Genomic DNA, 21,642 nt, shown 5'->3' on the forward strand with positions numbered 1-21,642 from the left:
GGGAACAGTTACTTTTCAAATGTCAATAGGTACCTCACAGACTAGGATCTACATCTTTGGCAAATCTTTAAACCCTGGTAGAGCACATTTTCAGAGGTTGGCTTGAAAATGTATGCTAAGTCTAATAAAATGGTTAATGGAAGGGGTTGATGTGGGAATAAAGAAGTTCAGGGTATAATTCAGTGCTCTTATGGGTATTTGCATTTCTAATATGAAAATGTTGCAGGCAATGTGTGAGAGGACAGACAGAGGTTTTTTAAAAAACATTTAGGGAGTTGACAGAGAAAAATATTTTTTTTTGGGGGGGGAGAACCCTGGCCCAGCAAGGCAGGGCCACTGTGGTGTGCAATGATTATCCACCTGAGGGTGCATCCAGGTGAGGCTTCCAAATCAAACCTTTTATTATTTTTCAGCTGTGCCTGAGGCATGCAGAAGTTCTGGAGCCAGGGGTCAAATCCATACCATAACAGCAGTAATACTGCCAGGTCCTTAACCCAAGAAGCCACCAAGTAACTCCCAAATTAGGCCTTCTATTTTAAGCAGCATCTCAGGACTCTGGCCAACCATCCTTATGAGGGTGTGTTCCTAGAAGCCCTGACAGAGTGTGTTCCTCAAAGCCCTCTGGGAAGCTCCAGGCCTGCTTCTTTGCCCCCAAACAGAATTTCTAGGGAGCAGGCCAGAAGCCAATCACCTGTGAGGCCCATCATGTGAAATGTGCAACTGGGAGCTTGTGGCCTCATTCCATCCTGAGAGTCAAGAAGACTCTGGAAAGGTCACCAGGACAATTTTCAATCTCTGACCCACCTCACCCTACCCTGGCTTTAGGCAGCTAACAACATCACGGCAGGTGTGGGGGGGAGTTCTTCACTGCAGCTGCCCAGTAACTCCTGTCAGCCCTGATGTTTCCACCCCTAACCTCCCAAGTGGCACGAGCCTCCACTGGCCCATCCCCAGGCACATCCATCAAGCCTGACCAAGCTCACTCACCCCAGCCCTGAGAGACATGGATCTGCTCCAGTACTAGGGACTGTAAAGCCCTTGAGTGGCAGGAAGGCTTGGGCTAGATACATCCTTGTTCCCAATGGTCCATCTCAGTATAGCTGCCTGAGCCAAGGACATTAACACTATTAGCCTCTTCAAAGCATTTTTTGAATCTGCTTTCAAAGGGGGGAAAAAAAAGGTCCATGCCATCAAGAAGTGGGATCAGAAACTCTGGTTTTCACTTGATGACACTTTGTAACTCCACAGTAAGAAGAAAAATAATCACCCAATCAGATGAAGGTTCCCACTGGGTGATGAATGGGGTGGGTGGGGGGATTAAGGACAGGGCTCTCCCACACCCTTGGAGCAATCCCAGCTCCTCACTCACTTTCTGTGTGGTCTCAGGCCAGAGGCTTTACTCCTCTGTGTATCAACCTCCTGATCAATAAAGTGGGAATAATCATCAATTTAAGCTCTTTCTGGAGTTTTGAGTCTTGGAATAGGAACCAGACTGTTCCCACCATATCCTAGGTCAATGCAGGTCAAGGAACAATGAGACACCCCAGGCCTCACCCAGGGTGTTTTATATCACCCATCCAGCTCCTGGTCCAGACCGGGTTGGTTATCCTCTCTGTCCCCTATTGCACCCAATGACCCTGTAGTATTGTGTAGTAATTGTCCCATTCCTCCTCTTCTCCCCTCTAGCCTGGAACTTTCAGGGCAGCCACTGAGGCAGTTCCTGGCCCTCAGATGACTATCTGTTGGGTTTATTTTTCAACATGCAAAAATCTCTGAATGGATGGCATTTGGATGGGTGGGTCATGTGCTACAGCCAGGTCACAAGGGTCACCTGGCCTGGCTCTCTGCCCTTCACCCAATCAGTCCAAGGTGAGAGCTGGGGGCTCCTGAGATGAAAAACACCAGACTTCATGGCCTTTGGGGCCCTTTCCTTCCCACCCTTCCACAAATTCCCCCCTCGGTCAAAGCAGAGGGGTCAATAAGTTTGTCCAGGGTCACTTGGATGATGGAATATTTCAAAGGCCCCCTCCCTGGGGTTCAGGACAATAGGAGGCCCCTGAAGAGGTTGTAAATGTACTTTTCTACTGACATTTCCAGCCATGCCCTCCCCACCCTCAAACCTCCTCTTAGTGACTAATGACTCCATGTCCAACAGCCTGTGGCCACACTGGGCCTTATGCTTACAAAGCAGGAGCTGGAATCCCCAGGAGGTGAGGTCAGATGTCAGGGGCCAAAGTGAACTCACCCCCACAATTCCCTTGAGGTGGAGGCAAACAGATCCATAAAAGCTCCTAAACTGAGCCCCACTTTTGCAAAGCCCCCCTTAACTCCCCTGGGGTGATGGGACACCGGAACTCTATCATCTAGGCCTCTATGGCATATCTGAAAATAAAGCACAGAAGGCAAAGAATTATCTTTGTGTGAAAATCAGTTGTGCCCAGTGTTTCCCTGAATATGGGTTAACCTGGCATGTCTGTCTTACTTTCAAGCTCTTTATTCCATCCTTTTCCCCATCAACAAAGAACTGAACTATAAGATGCAGGGCAAGTTTGGAAGCCCTGCATCTTCCTCCCAGTGGCATTCCTCACATCTGACCCCCAGCAGGATCAGTGGTCCATGCTTCTCCCAGATAGGGGCCTCTAGAAGTTTGGGCCAAACCACCTACACATGGTGACCCCTAGATGCCAGGGACCTTGCCCAAAACTCAAAACACTTCAAAAAATAAATAAATAAAAATGAATGAATGAAAACCTCTGGGAAATTCACCTGAATGTGAGCATGACTTTCTAAATCAACTGGTACTTGGAGCCAATAGGCAGAAAGACTCCATCCCTACCCCCACCCCACAAAGGTGTCTAATTTGTTCAAAGCAGCCAAGTGTTGCCAACAGTGCCTACTGGGGACAACTATAAGCAAAATCACTTACTTCATAAAGAGCTCCTTTCAATACTTGAAGAATCACAGCCTCTATTAGGGGCCCAAAGAAGCACCAGCTCCCACCCAATTCTTTCTTCTGGGAAAAGGAGAAATTCCTCAGCATAATAATGCAAGCTGCTTCCTTTAGAACATTGTACCCCAGAAGTAATTCATCCAGCCACTTTTGAAGCAGCCTAACTCCTACTAAGACACTATCCTTGTCTCCCTATAGATAGTGTGACTTCCTGGGCAAAAGTCCAGTTTAGCATTAAATAATCCCCCTTAGGGCTGCCACATCAATCTTTCCCCCTTAACCACCATGGAAACCCCAGTAGGCACAAAGGACCAGGCAAATAGAGGTTTCACCCTTTATCAAACCCAGCCTCAGTGTCTTCAAAAAGTGGTTTAAAAGCTTGGGTTTTCAAAAGCAGCCACCTCCTGGGGCCTCTCTGAACATTTAAAAACCCTCAGACACCACGCAAGGAATGGATGGTCACTCATTATTATTTAACATGACAGATAGCAGGACACTTGGGGGTGGTGAACCCACTGCCCATGGACTCTTTCTGCAGCCATTTTAGCAAAGCTGTGGCACCAAGCCACAGATAGGGTGAAGCTGCCATCCTCCATGGAGAACTTCTGAAATGAAACTACCTCTCTACTTCTTGGAGCCTAATTTAATTAGCAGGTTTACTTCATGAACCTACAAACCTGAGTTTCAAAGAAAAAGAGGTCATGAAAATATCTTACTACCTCCAAGTTCCACATGGAAACCACTTTATTTTCAGATGGCCTTGGAGGCATGCCAGGACCTTGTCCAGAGCTGCTGGCCACCATGGCCCCAGGTACTGCTACCTGAGCCCCTACTTGAGGGGCCCAAGCACCTTCTCAGATCTAGCTGCCCAGGGTCCTTTTAAAAGCTCTACCAGGAAAGCTCAATATCACCAGAAGTGGCCAAGCCCCATTGGAATGCCCCCAGCACCACAGAAACCCTACCAGACTGCACCCACCCTTCCATCCTGTGCAGAGTGTGGACTCACAGACCCACCTGCCAGCCTGCATCCTCCCAACCCTGGCAGCAAGGTTCATGCTGGCACCCACACTCTCAGATCACAGATGGAGAGATCCATCTGGGCCCCAGAGCCCTGGGAACCACAGCAGGGAGGTCCATCCCTATTCCTGCACCCCCTGAACCCATGCAGGGATGCCCTCTCTGAGGATCTCACCTGCTCAGATGGTTATGGTGGCCCCAGGTCAGGCTGCAAGTGGGTGGTCTTGTCTCCAGGTCTACACTGCACCAGGAACAGCCTCAGAAGTGCCTAGGTCTTTGGATGTATGGGTGGGGCTTTCTAGCAGCCTAGAGGACAGATGCTGGAATAAAGGTTGCCAGGGAAACTTGAGCAACTCCAGTGCACTGATGCCAGCCTCTTGTATAATTCACAGGAAGCAGCGCTAGGGAAGCAGGGGGTGGCAAAAGAGTAAGTTCACAGCCAGGCTGGGCACCCCACTCGGGCTTGGGTGCCCAGTGGGCCGAGGCCTGGCTACTGGGGTGGGTTTTCTGCTGGAACCTGGGGACATGGGGGTTGACCAGGGACAGGGAGGTCAACCTGTGACACCCATGCCTGGGCCAGGTTTGTGCACTGGCCAGGCCTCGTGAAACCTGCTTATCCAGCCAGGCACACCTGAATGGTTGCTCTGGATGCAGGTGGCACAGGATCTCTGGGGACCTTGGGGCCAAAGCATGGATCCCCACCCCCAAAAGCCCCCTGGTGGCTGAGTGTGACTTCTACTGCCAGGCCTGCAGAGCCCACTTATCCAGGCCAGTGGGCAGCAACCTAGGTCTAGGAGACCCCTGGCAAAAGTGGAGGCAGATCCATCTTCCTGGCCCCATAGGGAGGTGCTAGGGGTGAGGGCAGTTCAAGTGTGGAGAACAAAGTGAATGCTCCTGTCCTTTGCCCCCAAAACATTTTAAAGGAGGCCCCACTCCAGAAAGAACAGCAGGAGCTGGGATGGTGAGGGGGTGGAGAGGTTGTCTCTACAGGGAAGTGACCCGCACAAGGGCTCCAAGAATCCTTTCCCCAACCCCCCATCCTCAGACTTTTGGGCTTCCTACTGTCCTTCCCAGCAGCACAGGGTGTCCTTGCCACCCTCACCCCACACCCATATGGCCCCATGCCCCCACTGCCGCATTACCTGGCTCAGGCATAGCTTCTGGAGTCTGGGCAGGTTGGAACCCCTGGGAGAGGGCCAGCATCTACTTGCATTGGCCTTGGCCTCGGAATCCAAAATGCCCAGGCACCCATCCTGCAGAGCTGGGGAGCCACTGCTGCTGCTCAGCCATCTGGATGGGTGGTTGGGGATACCATAGCACCTCCCCTCACTGCAGTTGGGGTGGAACTCAGGGCAGCTGTGGCTCTACTGTGTCTCCCCTCAGCCAGGCACCAATGGTTGAGAACTGCAAGGGTGGGGGAGGGGATCCTCTTTCAGCCAAAGGGCATGCTTGTGCCCCAGTCCCATATTGTTCACACTGTGGGCAGCTAGCAGGATCTGTTGCAGATTCTGGGGGAAGGCAAGTACACTGCCCTAACCACCATGCCTGCCAGTGGTTCAGGTCTCTGATGCCTCAAAGCACACCTTTTTTTTTTTTTTTTTAGCTTATATTTCTTTTCTCTTTATTTCATTAAAATATATGGATCATGGAACATTATATTATAATTATATTATCATCATTATGCTTAATGTTCTTGAGTACTCCAAGTATCTTTTTGTCGAGAACCTCTAATGCCTTTACAAACCAGCAAACACAATTTCCTCTAGCTTTACATACATATAACATTGGGATAACAAAAAGTAGGGGAAACCAAGAGTTGAAGCTAGACAGGAAGGCTTTGGAATAATTCAGAAGAGACCACACAAACTCTACAGAATGTATTTGAGCCTGTTCTAACCTTTGGATCATATCCCTCCCAGAGGAGATAAAAGGAATCCTAACTATACCAGTGCATGCTGGAAATACCAACTTCACTCACCAGGAACTGTTATGTTAGGCATTATTTCCTGCATGCAGAGTACACAGCCTGAGGTTTGGAGTCAGACACAGAGAGCAGAGGCCAGATATTTCAACTCTTAAAAAGCTTTTTGGAATATTACAAATTCTGAAAGACTCTAATAATATTTTTCTTTTACCGGTTTTTGCATTATTGCAGAACTGTGGCCTACCCTCTTTTCATGCTTTAATATTTCATGTAAAACCTAACAAAAAATATGGGGTGATTTAAAATATGATTTATTTATTTTATGATTTTTATTTTTCCATTATACTTGATTTACAGAGATCTGACAATTTCTACTTTGCAGCGAAGTGACCCAGTCACTCACTCACACACACACACACACACACACACACATTCTTTTCTCACATTTACCTCCATTGTTCCAGCATAAGTGACTAGATACAGTTCCCTATGATATATAGCAGGATTTCATTGCTTATCCACTCCAAATGCAATTGTTTACATTTATTAACCCCAGATTCCCAGTCCATCCCACTTCGTCCCCCTCCCCCATGGCAACCACAAGTCTGTCCTCCAAGTCCATGAGTTTCTTTTCTGTAGAAAGGTTCATTTGTGCCATATATTAGATTCCAGGTATGTGATATCATATAGCATATGGTATTTGCCTTTCTCTTTCTGACTTACTTCACATGTTATTAGAGTCTCTAGTTTCATCCATGTTGTTGCAACTGGCATTATGCTGTTCTTTTTTATGGCTGAGTAGTATTCCATTGAATATTCTCTGCCATCAACCATACAAATATTTTCTTAGGTCAGTCTCCCAAAGCAACAGAAATAAAAGCAAAAATAAACCAATGGGACCTAATCCAACTGACAAATTTTGCACAGCAAAGGAAACCATTAAAAAAAAGACAACCTACAGAATGGGAAAAAATAGTTTTGAAAAATGCAACTGACAAGAACTTAATCTCTAAAATATACAAACAGCTTATACAACTCAACAGCAAAAAAGCCAGCAACCCAATTGAAAACTGGGCAAAATACCTGAATAGACATTTCTCCAAAGAAAATATACAAATGGCCAACAAGCACATGAAAAAATGCTCAACATCCCTGATTATTAGGGAAATGCAAATCAAAACTTACATGAGATAAAACCTCACACCAATCCAAATGGCCATTATTAATAAGTCCACAAATAACAAATGCTGGAGAGGGTGTTGAAAAAAGGGAACCCTCCTACACTGTTTGTGGGTACCTAAATTGGTACAACCACTATGGAAAACAGTATGGATATATTTCATAAAACTAAATATAGAACTATCATATGACTCAGTAATTCCACTTTGGGGCATATATTAGAACAAAATTTTCATTGAAAAAGATACATGAACCCCTATGATCATTTCAGGACATGGAAACAACCTAAATATCCATCAGCGCTGCTCTTTTGAAGTGGTCTCCTTCCTGATAGTCCCAGAGAATTTCCTTTCACAGAGCACTTTGTTCCAGTTTAGGAAAACAGAAATAATCCATTTTGCTTCTTTGTGTCAGAACTGCCTGTTTTTGCTTCTGTAAGCCACCTTTTCCTGGACCCCTCTTGACATGTCTGCTGATGTGTGAATGAGCTTGCAGAAATATGTCACCTTTTCCATTGCTGAACTTCTCTTTTTCCCCTGTGAGACCTAAAGCATCTGGTTATCAGTCACAATATGTCTGGGATGCCCCCGAGCATGGGGCACTCCAGGACTTTTGAGAAAGAATAACTGCCTTACAGAGAACAAGAAACTGGGACAGGGTACCATGAAGAGGCATAACAAAATCCTATGTCCTGGGAAACCTTGTAAATATTTTGTGGCTTAGATCACACTCCTCTAAAATATTTTGTGGCTTAGATCACACTGCTCAAGCCAGATGCTCACTGCATTCAGCAGCAGGCCAGGTCTGTCCCTCCCAAGGAGAAGCTCCTGGGTCAGGGACATTGGAGGCCTGAATCTCTCCCAAGAAGTGTTCTTGGGCTGCCCAGATAGAGAAGAACTAAGCCAACCCTTCAGTTTACTGGTGGGAATCTGGGGAACAAGGAGGTATGGGGGCAAGGAACATGACATCAGAGCCAGGTAAAGGCAGGTGTGTATGAGGGAGGCCATGTAAGTGCAGGTATGCACCAAGCAGGCCAGGTAAAGGCAGGTAAAGATAGGTGCCCCAGCCAGCAAGTATTCCCATCCACCTTCACCATCCCCACAAGATTCCCCCATGCTTCTGCAATTTTTTTCTCTGTGTTTTCCACTACAGCAAGAGGTCAATCTCCCTTGCATACTCCCACTCAGCAAATATTGACCACTCATTCTTTTCTTAGCAATTTCATGACAAATTATAGTTCAGTCACATCCCCTGATCCAATAAATATTTCTAGATCTTGCAGATCCTTCAACTCCCCTGCCAGTGCAACTCCCTTATTGCCTTACATATCTTAAGGATTTCTATTCTTCCCCATGAATTTTCCATGAAGCTATTTTCCATGGACTTGTTCAGCAAAGCTCCCTGGGTCTGACGTATGAACACAGTGGGCTGCTTGGGGGAAGTACAGAGGGGGGAATTGACTCCTCCTAGAATCTGTGGAGGTGGGAGGGGCTGGTCAAATTTTCCTGCTGGACTGTAGGGCAAGGGGCAGTGAGAAGGAGGTCAGGCAGGTAGAGGAGCTGAGGTTCTCCCCCAGGAGGCTTCTCTCAAGCCAGAACCTTTTGTTTTCTGCTCTGGTTCTTCTCCCAGCATCCTGTGGGTGCCAGAGTAGCCAGAAGCCTGCAGGAGCTCAGATAATTATTGCATCTTCCAAGGCACCATGCAACCTTTCCAACAATATATGGAAGTCCTGATCAGAAGCCTCAGTTACTGAGAGAATGGTCCAAGGCCATATTTATTACATGCTTAACAGTTTTTTTTCCTTTCCTTTTCCTGTTTTTTAGTCAGAAACATTCATGGAAGTTCCCAGGCTGGGCATCAGATTGGAGCTGAAGCTGCTGGTCTACACTGCAGCCACAGCAAACATGGATCTAAGCCACACCTCTAACCTACACCACAGTTTGTAGCAAAGCTGGGGCCAGGGATTGAATTTATATCCTCATGGATAATATGTCAGGATTTAGCCCATTGAGCTACAATGGGATCTCATGGAGTTGGTTTTTTTTTAACTTTTATTATTCAATGAACTTATTACATTTATAGTTGTACAATGATCATCACAATCCAGTTTCACAGGATTTCCATCCCACAACCCCAGTGCATCCCCCACCCCCCTGAATTGTCTCCTTTGGAGACCATAAGTTTTTCAGTCTGTGAATCAGTATCTGTTCTGCAAAGTTCATTCTGTCCTTTTTTCAGATTCCACATGTCAGTGAAAGCATTTGATGGTGATCCATTATCTGATTGAGTTCACTTAGCACGATAATTTCTAGTTCCAACCATGTTGCTAAAAATGCTGGTAATTCATTCCTTTAAATGGCTGAGTAATATTCCATTGTGCATATGTACCACCTCATCTTGATCCACTCCTCTGTCAATGGACATTTAGGTTGTTTCCATGTCTTGACTATTGCAAATAGTGCTGCAATGAACTTTGGAGAACATGCATCTTTTTTTTTTATTTTTTTTGTCTTTTTGCCATTTCTTGGGCTGCTCCTGTGGCATATGGAGGTTCCCAGGCTAGGGGTCAAATTAGAGCTGTAGCCACTAGCCTACGCCAGAGCCACAGCTACGTGGGATCTGAGCCACGTCTGCAGGGCAATGCCAGATCGTTAACCCACTGAGCAAGGGCAGGGACCGAACCCACAACCTCATGGTTCCTAGTCGGATTCATTAACAACTATGCCACAACAGGAACTCCTGGAGTACATGCATCTTTTTGAGTCATGGTTTTCTCTGGGTAGATGCCCAGGAGTGGGGTTGCTGGATTAAATGGTAGTTCTATTTGTAGTTTTCTAAGGAATCTCCATACTGTTTTCCACAGTGGCTGCACCAATTTACAATCCCACCAACAGTGTACTAGGGTTCCTTTTTCTCCACACCCTCTCCAGCACTTATTGTTTGTAGAATTTTGGATGGTGGCCATTCTGGCTAGTGCAAGGTGGTACCTCATAGTGGTTTTGATTAGCATTTCTCTAATGCTGAGTGATGTTGAACATCTTTTCATGTGTTTTTTGGCCATCCTTATGTCTTCTTTGGAGAACTGTCTGTTTAGATCTTCTGCCCATCTTTTGATGGGGTTGTTTTTTTGTTTTTTTGATATGGAGCTGCAGAGGTGTTTATAAATTTTGAATATTAATCCCTTGTCAGTCAATTCACTTGCAAAGATTTTCTCCCATTCTGTGGGTTGTCTTTTCATTTTGTTTAGGGTGTCTTTTGCTGTGCAGAAACTTTTAAGTTTAATTTGGTCACATTTGTTTATTTTTGTTTTTATTCTCATGACTCTAAGAGGTGGATCTGAGAAGATGTTGCTGTGGTTTATGTCAGGGAGGGTTTGGCCTAAGTTTTACTCTAATAAGAGTTTTATAGTGTCTGGTCTTATATGTAGGTCTTTAATCCATTTTGAGTTTATTTTTATGTATGGTGTTAGGGAGTGTTCTAATTTCATTCTTTTCCATGTGGCTCTTTAGTTTTCCCAGCACCACTTATTGAAAAAGCTGTCCTTTCTCCATTTTATATTCTTGCTTCTTTTGTCCTAGATTAGTTGGCTGTAGATGCGTAGGTTTATTTCTGGGCTTTCTATCCTGTTCTACGCATCTCTATTTCTGTCTTTGTGCCAGTAACATATATGGTTATGATGATTGTTGCTTTGTAGTATAGTCTGAAGTCCGGGAGCCTGATTCCTCCAGCTCCATTTTTCTTTTTAAGTATGTCTTTGGCTAGTCTGGGTCTTCTGTGCTCCCAAACAAAGTTTAAAATATTTTGTTCGAGTTCTGTGAAAAATGTCCTTGGTAATTTGATAGGGATTGCCTTGAATCTGTAGATTTCCTTGGGTAGTATGGCCATTTTGATAATATTAACTCTTCCAATCCAAGAGCATGATATGTCTTTCCATCTATTTGTGTCATCTTTGATTTCTTTCATCAGTGTCTTATAGTTTTCAGAGTACAGGTCTTTTGTCTCTTTAGGTAGGCTTACTCCTAGGTATTTTATTCTTTTGGATGTGATGGTAAACAGGGTTGCTTCCCTAATTTCTCTTTCTGATCTCTCATTGTTAGTGTACAGAAATGCCATTGATTTCTGTGTATTAATTTTGTATCCTGTGACTTTGCCAAATTCATGAATGAGCTAGTTTTCTGGTAGAGTCTTTAGGATTCTGTAGGTATAGTATCATGTCATCTGCAAATAGTGGTAGTTTTACTTCTTCCCTTCCAATTTGGAGTCCTTTTATTTCTTTTACTTCTCTGATTGCTGTGGCTAGGACTTCCAAAACTATGTTGAAGAGTAGTGGTGATAGTGGACATCCTTGTCTTTTTTCTTATCTTGGTGGGAATGCTTTCAGCTTTTCACCATTGAGAATGATGTTCGCTGTGGGATTGTCATATATGGCCTTTATTATGTTGAGGTAGGTTCCCTCTATGCACACTTTCTGAAGGCTTTTTATCAGAAATGGGTGTTGGATTTTGTCAAATGCTTTCTCTGAATCTATTGATAGGATCATATGGGTTTTAATCTTCAGTCGGTTGATGTGGTGTATCACAATGATTGATTTGCAGCTATTGAAGAACACTTGCATCCCTGGGATAAATCCCACTTGAGCATGATGTAAAATCCTTTTAATGTATTGTTGGATGTGGTTTGCTAGTATTTTGTGGAGGATTTTTGCATCAATATTCATCAGTGAAATTGGTCTGTAGTTTTACTTCTTTTGTGGTGTCTCTGTCTGGTTTTGGTATCAGGGTGATGGTGGCCTCATGGAATGAGTTTTGGAGTATCCTTTCCTCTCAATTTTTTGAAATAGTTTCAGAAGGATAGGTATTAGCTCTTCTCTAGATGTGTGATAGAATTTGCCTGTGAAACCATCTGGTCCTGGACTTTGGTTTGTTGTAGTTTTTTAATCACAGTTTCAATTTCAGTTCTTGTGATTGGTCTGTTCACCTTTTCTATTTCATTGTGGTTAAGTCTTGGAAGAGTGTACCTTTCTAAGGATTTATCTATTTCTTCTAGGTTTTCCATATTATTGGCGTATAGTAGTCTCTTATGTTCCTTTGTATTTCTGTGATGTCTATTGTTACTTCTCCTTTTCCATTTATAATTTTATTGATTGAAGTCTTCTCTCTTTTTTTAAATAATTTTTTAAAAAATTTTCCCACTGTACAGCAAGGGGGTCAGGTTATCCTTACATGTATACATTACAATTACATTTTTCCCCCACCCTTTCTTCTGTTGCAACATGAGTATTTAGACATAGTTCTCAATGCTATTCAGCAGGATCTCCTTGTAAATCTATTCTAAGTTGTGTCTGATAAGCCCAAGCTCCCGATCCCTCCCACTCCCTCCCTCTCCCATCAGGCAGCCACAAGTCTCTTCTCCAAGTCCATGATTTTCTTTTCTGAGATGTTCATTTGTGCTGGATATTAGATTCCAGTTATAAGTGATATCATATAGTATTTGTCTTTGTCTTTCTTGATAAGTCTGGCTAAGGGTTTATCATGGTTCCCATTTTCTAATTTCTCATTTTCACCAGCATTTGTCATTTTCTGGGAATGGGGGTGGAGTGTGTGTGTGTGTATGTTTTAAAATAACAACCACCATAATAGGAGAGGAGTGGATTAAGGTTTTTTTTATCCATCATCTCCTTTAATTGTCACAACAGAGCTATGTGGCCTGAAAAATTGTACTGCTACTTTACAGATTAGGAAACTGAGGGCCAAAGAGCCAAGTTACTAGTCAAGAATGATGTAAATCATAAATGGTAGAGACAGGATTCAGGCCCAGGTCTCTGACTCTAGAACCCATGTGGTTGCTACTGTGATGCAGAGTGTATAAGTATCCAGAGCCAAGAGATGCTGGGAGAGCTCTGGATGCCAGTTGTCCAGCTCTTCCTGGGTGCCAGGTAGCAGAGCTGCCATTCAGCATTGGTGGGTGCCCCTTGAGAGGAATACCCCCAACAGAAGCTGCAGCCTATCTTTTCCATGTTGTTTTAGTTGGTGAAGGCCACCCAAGAGATGGGATACAGCAGGTTGACATTCATTTGATTTTTCTGAACCTCATTTCCAATGAACCATTCTTCGTCTTCCCTTCCCACCAAAGGGTTCTGAAAGAAATGAGCCAGCATAGATCAGCTCTTAGGAGTCAGCCACCTTACCTGGCTCAGTGACAGGCAGGGAGCCCAGATGCACTGCTGGGGGATGGCTCTGGATCAGAGCACCACCTTTGATGGGCTTCCAGACCAGGGCACTATTTCAAATGTCATTAAGAAACTTCAGCAAATGTCCTGTATGGAAGACACTCATCTTGGCCACTTTGTAGATAAGGCCACTAAGGGGACAAAGGTGTGGGAGGAAACATTGTGGAGAGCATTGGTTTCTACATTTGCTTTGGAAAGAGAGTGGGGAAAGAGTGCAATTTAATTTAATTTCTGTTATTTTTATAGGAAGACAAGTCTAACTGCTTTCATGAGAATTAAGCTATTCATTCTATCATGCAGAAAAGATCTGGAGTCAGCCATGTATTAATCTGGGTCCACCAAGGACCAGACACCAAGAGAGAGTAAAGGTGTGTGACCTGGAGATTGGCAGCTGCCATCTGCCTCTACATGGACTGAATCATGAGCTGCTGTAGCTGCCGACCCTCAACACCACTGAAAGGAGTGGAGATCAGGAGTGAGGTGTGCTGTGCTCTGGGAAAACTGGCAGAACAGGCCTTCAGATGGTTAGATATTATCATAAGTTTTTTCAAGCCCAATCCTTTCATCTCCTTATGTCTAGAAAAATCACAAAAGTCCTTCATGGTGGCTTCTGCTCTTCATGACTAGCAGTGACATTCATGAGACTAGCAGCAACCTTCTGCAAAACATGGGCTTGGTTGTGTGTACCTCCCCCTTTGCCAAAATCGCATTTATACTGACCTTCCCCTCTGCCTCTTTGGAGAAGTTTCACAAGAGCTAGCAAATGCTGCCTCCAAGGCTCTAATCCTCATTTTGCCCAGAATAAAACTTAATTCACAACTCTCATGTTGGGCATTTTTTAAAATTTGATAGATGTTAGGGTTGTATTATGAAAAATGCCTGTGTGAGAGTAAACAGGGACAAGGCTGGGGGAAATGTTAGGCTGTTGTTCAAGTCCCAGGCTGGGTATAAGATCAAGGGCTGGGTGGGTGCTCTGGAAACCATGCCATTGGCAAGACAGTTATGGAGCCCTGGAGCCAAAATCACTTATCAGAGGAGTCCTGTGTCTCCCAGGAGCAGGTCTGCTCAGGCATCCCACCCACTCTGTTGTTGGCTAAAAGCAGCCTGCAGAAAGCATGACCTTGGTGTCCTGGTACAAGGCACTTGGGTGCAGGGATGGAGGATAACATTCTGTGCCCTGCCCTGGGGCCACCCTGCAGTGCTGCCTGGCTACAGTGGGACTATGGATACCAGAGTGAGGCCCATTCTTGACTCACCACAGCTCATCCACACAGAGTTCTTACATCTCAGGAATTTGCCTTTTAGGCCAAGAAGAGGCTTTGAATCTCTGGGCAAGTTGCTTGCCACCTCTGAGCTCCACTGACTTCTCTTTCTGGTGGGACAATGGATGCCAGTCCCCATGCCTTACCACAGTGTTTCTGGGGATCAAGCCAAATAAGACTGTGGCTGAAAATGCATTTTATAGATGAAAGGATACACTGAAAGTACATTTTTCAGCTCACTCCAATCTGAGGGAAAAGAGAGGGGACAAGGGGTACCTGCAAGGGCGAAGAAAGGGCAGCATCATCCTGCCTCGAGACCTACAGTGCTGAGTCTGAGGGCTTCTCTGGTTACCATGGGCTGAGTGACTCTGGGCAGAGCCTTGTCCTGCCTCTCTTTGGCCACAGGTCCCCCTTGAGGGGTCTCACTTCCATCCTGCTGAAATGTTGAAATGTCTGGGAAGGAGTCATGGCACCTGAATGGAAATGAGTCCATGCAGAGCGTTTTGTCATATACCAAGCCCTCTTAGGACAGAAACTGCCTTCCCACAATCAGTGGCTACTGCAAAGCCCAAGAGAATGGCAGCTGCAATGCCACATGGAAAATGAAGATGCAGAACGTGGTCAGCTGGGGTTCTGGGAGGTGGCTTGTGGCCTCATCATCCATCTTGGTCAGATGTTATTATTTTGGTGAGGAATTTGACTCTTCTCCCCTTGATGTCATGTTTCCCTATGTGTGTAACCTACTTTGTTCACACTCTGTCTCCTGCTGTGCCTCTTTTTAGTGCTAACAGGTATTATTTCCTCCCCCAGGGGTTGTGGAATATTCCATGGGGCAACCTTAAACTTTGACCTTTCAGGACACATTAGTATGCCTTTCTGGGCAAGTGATGCCACACCAAAGATGTACACCAAAGGAGGCTTTGAAAACAGGGAGGATGTTACACAATGTTGGGAACTGGGAAGAAGAAAAAGAGCAGAGAGTAAAACCATCCAGTTGCCCTTGGCTGCAGGAACAGTGGGGAAGTGATTTTTCAGAACTAGGATGTTTTCACAGGAGGCCCTGCAGGCTGGGAAGGGTGTCTGCTGGCTGCTCTTGCAGCACTACAGGGCTCTGGGTGGATGGAGCTGGAGGTTGAGGCACTTGCTGTTGCAACTGGGGGGCAGGGAGTCAGAGAGTATGCCCTCTCCTTCTGCCTTCCAGGTGGCCTCTAGTGCCTCCTATTTAAAGAATCTCTCAGGGAGCAGAGGATAAGGGTGCCCCAGCCCTGCATCACAGAGCAGAGAAACACCGTAGGCAGAAACAAGCTGTAGTGCAGGAGTTCCCGTCGTGGCACAGTGGTTAATGAATCTGACTAGGAACCATGAAGTTGCAGGTTTGGTCCCTGCCCTTGCTCAGTGGGTTAACGATCTGGCGTTGCTGAGAGCTGTGGTGCAGTTTGCAGACGTGGCTCAGATCCTGTGTTGCTGTGGCTCTGGCTTAGGCTGGTGGCTATGGCTCAGATTAGACCCCTAGCCTGGGAACCTCCATATGCCTTGGAAGCGGCCCAAGAAATAGCAATAAATAAATAAATAAATAAATAGATAAATTTAAAAAAAGAAAAGAAACAAGCTGTAGTGCAAAGAGTGATGCCACCCTCCACCAGACATTTTTCCATGTACCACCCCCCTAGAACCTATGTGAGTGTGAACTTCTTTGGAAATAAAGTCTTTGCAGATGTGATTCATTTATGAATCTGGAGATGATACCATGACAGATTTAGTGTAGGCCACAGATCCAATGACAGTGTTCTTATGAGCAAGAAGGGAGGTGAGATTTGGGACAGAGACGAGAAATAATGATAGAGAAGACATGTGATGACAAATGCAGAGACAGGAGGGAGGCAGCCCCAGGCCTCTCAAAAGCCAAAAGTTGTTACAAGATGGTAGGGGCCAGGGGCAGGGGGTGGTGGTGGGGTATCATCCCTTAGACCCTCAGAGGGTGTGAATATGAGACACTGTGGAGGGAGAGTGTCACCTGCCATATCAGTGAACAAAGCCCTCAGGCACTGCATCCACAAAGGCTGTGCAGCCTAATGGGACTCAGGATGGAGAAGAGCAGGATTCTGGGTCCGGGTAACTAAGCTGCACAGCAAAGGGATGAGTCCAACCAGCCCAGCCTCTTACATCTTCCCATACAGAGAAAAGAAATAAGGATATGAATTTGAGGTGTGCTTTTCCTTAATTAACAGTAAGAATTTGATGTTCTGATTGCCTGGCTATTGTTGCAAAAAACTCCTGCTCCCCCCTTGCCACTTCTGAGCTGCTCCACTCAATAAAACATAATTCTCAGATTTTTGTATTCAGTTGACAACACTTGATTCTGGACTGGGGCTTCCAGAACCAGGAGCATCCAAATGTCTGCTGTTTCAGCATCAGGACAGTGACCTTTGGTCTGGGCTGTCCCAGGGCACTGACACAGCAGCACATTTACAAGGGAAGCAAAAGCCCCGTGTTCTGTCCCACAGTTTATTCTCCAAATTTTCAAGTAGATTAACTCCCAACAAGTGGAGTGGGAGGATTAGGGGATAAACACACTTTTGTCCTATCCAGATTGGTGGGTACTCATTCAAAGAGAGAATTGGGTTTCAGAGACTGAGTATAGGGAGCAGAGGAGGCATGAAGGCACTGAAACCTGGGGAGGATGATCCAGCAAGGGTTGAGCCGAGCTCCTGCTTCTGGAGATGTGCTTGGGGAAGGGTGAGGGCTGGTGTGACCTTCTGCTCCTTCCATGGCACTGGCTGGTGGCTGTCAAGGTAGATAAAACTCAGTTTACAGCTGTGCACTGTGAGGGGCTTAGAGTGTTGTCTGGAAACCCCTATCACTCAGCTGAACCCTGGTAAGTAGATTAAGGAAGTCTTTCTCATCCTTTTCTTTACTTAATAATTTTTACTATAGTTAATTTACAATGCTCTGTCAATTTCTACTATACAGCAAAGCGACCTAACCATACATCCATATATTCCTTTTTTTCATATTATCCTCCATCATGTTCCATCACAAGTGATCAGACACAGTTCCCTGTGTTATATAGCAGAATCTCATTGCTTATCCATTCCAAATGCAACAGTTTGCATCTACTAACCCTAAACTCCCAGTCCCTCCCCCTCCTTCTTAGCAACCAAAAATCTGTTCTCTGTCTCCATCATTCATGCTGCTCCAGATTCCAGAGCCAGTGGAACTGGAAGCCAGTAGCCACCACTAGCAAACAAGGCTTCATTATTAGAGTTCCTGGAAGTCTAATGGCTAAACTGCAAAGGAAACTAATACACATACCTGGTTCCCTTGGGTAGGGCCTGTGGTTGTGCCTGCCTCCCCTTCCCTCAGCTCTGCTTCTTTCTGCTTCTGGTAACCACAGGCTGGGCCAACATGCTCCAGGTGACCCAGCTGGAGGGGCAGCCAAGATCATAGAAGGAGGGAGTGCCCAACCTCAGAGAGAAAAGGGCCTACCATGGGCTGGTGTGTTTAAACAGGGCAATACCTTATCAGTGAAAAAAAACTGGTGGAGTGCCCGTGTGGTTCAATGGGTTAAGAGCTCAACATACAGTCCATGAGCATGCAGGTTCTATCCGTGGCATTGCTCAGTGGGTTAAGGATCTGACATTGCCCACAAGCTAAGGTGTACACTGCAAATTTGGATTGGCTCCAATATTGCCATGGCTATGTTGTAGGCTGGCAGCTGCAGTTCTGATTCAACCCCTAGCCCAGGAACTTCTATGTGCCACAGGTGTGGACATAAAAATGTAAAAAAAGAAAAAAATTCTGCCTCACATGTATGTACACAAAGGATTTTGCAGCCATCAACCCATCCCATTGCAGCCACCCAACCATGGACCATGAACCCTGAGGGATCTCAGGATGGAAACAGGATGCCTGCCATCCAGCCCTCAGTCACTGAAGCCACCCTCACCCCATGGTGCACTCTAAGGAGACTCAGGATTAGAAAGCACAGGATACTGGCCCCAGGTGGATGAGATGCCTATCAAAGGAATGATTTCAATGAACCCTGGCTTTTGCATTTTCCCATATGTAAAAAAGTGCCAATTTCATTAACTTTAGATGTCTGGATTTATTTAATTAAAAGTAATCCCTTGATGTTCTGACCCCCTGGTCTTTTTTTTTTTTTTTTTAAACCAGTTAATTTTTTATTTTTTTTTTTTTACAGAATAAAATACATATATTTAAACAGAATTACATTCACACTGATTATTATGTCATGGATCTTAAGAAACAGATTAAGTGACTCCCTCTGTAGAAGTGGAATGAAAAATATGCTGAGATAAATAGGAAATTTATTCTATACTTTATATGATTTTGTATGGCTTTTGCCTTTACTATTTAGTATTATTTATTACATTTCAATGTTTCTTTAAAAATTAGCATTATATTAAAGTTGTGTATATTGTGCAACTAAAATTTACAAAGAAGGAAGTCTTATATGCCATTAAATATTTTATATAGCATAATGAAAAGAATAACCTAACTGGTAAGAATAACAAAAATAATACACCCTCTGAAATTAAATAAAATATAAAATGCATACATTGGTTAAAAAACAGTGTAACTACATAAATATGACCTCACAATTTGTTACATCTTATTGATTCTTCAATATAGGCATTACACCATTCTAGGTGATGTGATAAACAAGACAATATAGACCTTACATTGTACCATGGAGAGAAATGGTTATTAATAATACAATTGTAGAACTGTATTATTTAATTTTATAGTTGCATTAATTAATTATAATTATCATAAATCCTTTGATGGAGAGGAAATCAGAATCAGATCTAAGAAGACTTCAGCATTCTAAGACTAAAGTCAAATGACCTCATTCATGGTGGATTATGGACTTATTTACTATGAGATATATTTCTTCTCCAGAGATTCCTTGTTTGTATATCGATAGTAGATTTTTGGTTTGCAGTTATTCTGAAGTTTTGATATAAGAGTCTATATGTATATGAGATTGTTTTAAGTTGTTGTTCTCTTAATTGCAAGTTCATCTCCAGTGTCCTGCATTTGTACCCACCTCTTCTCATAATTTCTGATTTTGGTGGTATAATTGTGCATGGATGATTTCATATCTTTACTGTATACATACCTTTACCAGTGAGCCTTGTCATTTGTGGAATTTTTGATTTCTGTTGCTGTCTTTTCTTTTCTGCCTAAAGAAGTTCCTTTAGTATTTGTTGTAGGCTGGTTTATTGTTGCTGAATTCTCTCAACTTTTGCTTATCTCTTAATATTTTCATTTCTCCTTCAAATCTGAATGAGAGCCTTGCTGGGTAGAGTCATCCTGATTGGAGGTTTTTTCCTTTCATCATGTTAAGTTTATCATGCCACTCCCTTATGGCCTGCAGCGTTTCTGCTGAAAAATCTGCCAATAACCTTATTGGGGTTCCTTAGTATGTTATTTATTTCTTTTCCCTAGCTGCTTTCAAGATTTTCTCTTTGTCTTTAATTTTGGTCAGTTTGATTAATATGTGTCTCAGTGTATTCCTCCTTGGGTTTAATTTATATGGTATGTGTTGTTCTTCCTGGATTTGAGTGAGTGGTTCCTTTCCGATGTTAGGGAAGTTTTCGGCTATTATCTATTGTAATATTTTTTTCTGTACCCTTCTCTCTCTCTTCTTCTTATGGCACACCTATAATATGGATTTTGGCGAGTTTACCATTGTCCTAGAGTTCTCTGAGACTCTCTTCATTTCTTTTCAACCTTTTTTCTCTTTTCGATTCTGCATCCATCATTTCCACTAACCTGTCCTCCACCTCGCTTATTCTTTCTTCTGCCTCCTGTATTCTGCTGTTAGCTGCTTCTAAAGTGAATTTTTTATTTCAGTTATTGTATTTTGCATCTCTTCTTGTTTAGGTTTTATATCTTGTATCTCTTTGGTCAGTGTTTCCTGTAAGTTACCCATCTTTGCCTCCAGTTTATTTCCAATGTCTTGCATCATCTTCAGCATCAACAGTCTAAAGTCTTTTTCCTGCATACTGAGAATCTCCTCCTCACTTAGCTGACTTCCTGGGGTTTTTTCCTTTCTCCCTCATCTGAGTTATAGTTCTCCAGCTTTTCATTTTTATAGGTTTTTGGTATGGTGACCTTCTTACAGATAATACAGTTGTAGACTCTCTTCCTTCTGGCATCTTTCCCTCTTGTGGCTGAAGTCAGTGTGGGGACTTGTTGTAGGCTTCCTTATGGGAGGGACCGATGCCTGCCCACTGGTAGGTGGAGCTGATTCTAATCCCTCTGGTGGTAGGGGCTTAGTCTCTGGATGGGATTAGAGTCAGCTGTGTGCCTGAGGTGTCTTTAGGTAGCCTGTTTACTGAGGGGTGGGGCTGTGGATTGTTGTTTGCCCTGGGGCTTCTCAGCACTGATTGATGGGTGGGCCCAGATTTTCCCAAAATGGCCACCTCCAGAGAAAGGCACACAGCTGAATATTCCTGAGAGCCTTGGTTTCAATGTCCATCACTCACAACAAGCCACATTCACCCCTGATTTCCCAGGATGTCCTCCAAGGACTGCAGTCAGGTTTGACCCAGATTCCTATGGAGACCTCACTCTGTCCTGGGACACAGTGCACATGAATGTCCGTGTGCACCTTTTAAGAATGAGGTCTCCATTTCCTTCAGTCCTGTGGAGCTCCTGCACATAAGCCCCATGGGTCTTCAATGCCAGATGCTCCAGGGGCTCTTTCTCCCAGTGCCAGGACCCCGCATGTGAGGGTTTGATGTGTGGCTCAGAACTTTCACTCCTGTAGGTGAATCTCTGTGAACCAGTTAGTTTCCAGTCTGTGGAGTTTCCCACCCTGGAGGTATTGGGTTGTTTATATCATGAAATCACCTCTCCTACCTCTTGATGTGGCCACCTCTTTTTCTTCTGGAGTAGGGTATCTTTTTTAAGGTTTCTTGTCCATTTTGGTGGAGATTGCTAAGCCTTTAGTTGTGAATTTTGTTGCTTTTAGGAGAGAAGTTGAGCTCCAGTCCTTCTATTCTGCCATCTTCACATCAGTTTTTCTTTAAAACCCTGACCACCTGGTCTT

This window comes from Sus scrofa, chromosome 10 (assembly GCF_054392235.1).
Source record: "Sus scrofa isolate SSC_HxYL_T2T_F1_AM1 chromosome 10, Sscrofa_HxYL_maternal_Yorkshire_Landrace_v2.0, whole genome shotgun sequence".
NCBI classification, from domain to species: Eukaryota; Metazoa; Chordata; class Mammalia; order Artiodactyla; family Suidae; genus Sus; species Sus scrofa.